Source organism: Octodon degus, unplaced genomic scaffold, assembly GCF_000260255.1.
Source record: "Octodon degus isolate 3935 unplaced genomic scaffold, OctDeg1.0 scaffold00136, whole genome shotgun sequence".
Taxonomy (NCBI): Eukaryota; Metazoa; Chordata; class Mammalia; order Rodentia; family Octodontidae; genus Octodon; species Octodon degus.
The window spans coordinates 1,862,984-1,865,556 of record NW_004524712.1 but is presented as its reverse complement, the minus strand read 5'-3'; positions in this window follow the sequence as shown (position 1 = coordinate 1,865,556).

The following is a 2,573-nucleotide window of genomic DNA, read 5'->3' as shown; positions in this document are numbered from 1 at the left end:
ACACTGCCATCAGGATTTTCCGCTGGCCCAATGGATTCATCGTTTTCAAAAGAGAAGTAATAACATTTACACACACAACCTGCCAATGACTTCTGCTTTTTCCCCTAAATTCCCAGCCTAAATGCTTTCAATGACCTTGAAGGTAGAAATTCACAGTCACTCTCACCTTTAGTCACCAAGACTTGCCTTATATAGTCCAGGTCTTCCTGAAATTAGTTCTAAATAATCTTTGTATATTTTACTTAGCTGTCAACTTGCACAAGCCTTCTAGAACCCCTAGGCCAGCTCACATGCTTGCAGTCTGAGCTCACATATCGCTTGGTTCTTATCTTTCTCTGTTCAGATGCCACATAGAGACGAAATTGCTTGCGCCTGACTTCCTAACTGGACCATGGCTCAGCTGAAAGCAACGAATGTGTCTTAGTGCTCGGTGGGTGAACAATCTTCACAACATCTCCCCATAAATTTCCAGACAGGCACGGAAAGAAGTTGTGAAGGTTTGCTCATCCCTATCTCAGTGTGGGCACCTCTTCCAGGTCTTTGGAAAGGGCTGCTTTAGCCCCAGGAAGGGACTAAAGGGACCATGTTTAAAAGGGAAAACAAAAACACTTTATTCAAATGAAGTCATTACTACTTAACTCAAAAGGTTAAGAGTTAAAATGGCAATCTGCCAGGGAGATTGAGAGAGAGAAGTACCTGCCAGGATGAGTTAGAACTGGAGGCTTAAATTATGGCTTCTAAAATGTACATATGTAAGGGCTGGCCTGATAGTTCAGCAGACTAAAGCACCTGCTTAGGCAGAGCTCAGCGGCTGGGGTTCAATCACCAGTGTGCCATGCTGGCCCTGCCCCAGGGCACACTGAGACGGTGATTGAGACTGGGTGTGGTGGCACGTGCCTGTAATCCCAGCACTTGGGAGGCTGAAAACAGGAGAATCACTACAAGTCTGATCTATGTAGTGAGACTCTGTAGCCCCTGTACACCCTGTCCTGAATACAGAAAAAAAAAAAGTACATGTAGGAATATGTATATGCGTACATGCAAGGGCATGAATATATACGTATGTATAATGTGTATGTATGTACATGCATACACACAAAAATGTTTTCCTAGCTCTGTCCACTAAAAAGGCCTAGAAACAAAGGCGCCCCACTATCCAGTGAACATGCGTAGTATTTAGAGTTTGTCTTCTACTTTTGTTTAAAAAAAAAAAAAAAAAAAAAAGAACTGTGGCTCTGTGGAGATATAGCTGATTGAGAATGGGAGCGTGAATGGTGTGAGATAAACCTAGGGAACTTGTGATGCCTAAAAGTAAGGAAATGAGGAGGAGGGGAGCCTGTCACCTGCATGCAGGCGCCAGCTGGAAGGGGCTTCCTATGCCAAATGTGAGACAATTTTAGTGCCAAAATAATTAATGATGATGATGAATTGTAAAACAAGTACATGAATATAGAATTTATACTGATAATAAATTAATGGCAAAATAGAGATAACAATGGAGGATTAGCCAGGCTCTCATTTAGGATAAATGCTTAATGCCAGTTGATCCAATTAGAAAGTGTTGGAGTTGGGGAAAAAATAATATTACATACATAATAGCAGAGATTGGTCCAAGCAAGAATTCATTGTTGGGGCCGGAGAGATGGCTCAGTGGATTAAGTGCTTTCCTGGCAAGCACAAGGGCCTGAGGTCAATCCCCAGTTCTGAAAAAAAAAAAAAAAAAAAAAATTCAAGGGGAGGCTTTTGATAAGAAGCAGGATATTTGCACGGTCTTAGAGGTATACGGTCTGCGGTTGCATCAGTAGAGAATTGGATAACAGCTTGATATGCTGATGAACATCAACACAGAGGAGCACAGGAGCATCCTGTGCCTCGTGACGCAATCCAGCAAGGACACTGCATGACTCCTGGAGTATCTGGGTCAAGAATACATGACCATAATCCCGTCATGAAGGAAGCCCATGAGACCTGGGACAGAGCACCCTCTCAGCACCTGCCCCCTGCTGCTCTCTGCCCTAGGCGCTTTGCAGCAGCATGCAGAGTCTGTGCATTTCAGCATCACATCACCTGCTGTAGGGACAGCTGAGACCCTTAAGTAGAGTTAGATTAGGGAACTAGACCCCTATGAGAAGTAGAAAGGAGACAGCAACTGCAGCTCAGCATACAGCTGAGCTGACAATCTATGCTTTTGACACCCGCCTCTGTGCAGGCAACGTTGTCCTTCCTAGGACAATTAACATGCCTACCCAAATTCTCCTACTGGCCCACAAGACAAAACTTCTAGCAATAAGCTCATACCTAATGAATCCAGTGTCAACCCTCAAAGGGGTGGAGACAGGACCACTACCTCATAAAATAAAACTGAAGCCCCAGATTCATCAGTGTCCCACCTCTGGACCCGGCCAGTCCTGTGGCTCTTAACCATTTCTTGCAATACATATGATAAAATTACTTTTGCTTTGCACCAGTCTTCTATTTGACTTCTCTTCCTGTTTCTGCATTGGAGAGAAAGACAAGACTCCTAGACCCTAGATCCACTACCTTTAGGGGAAGGGAATTTGTACCCTGAAAAA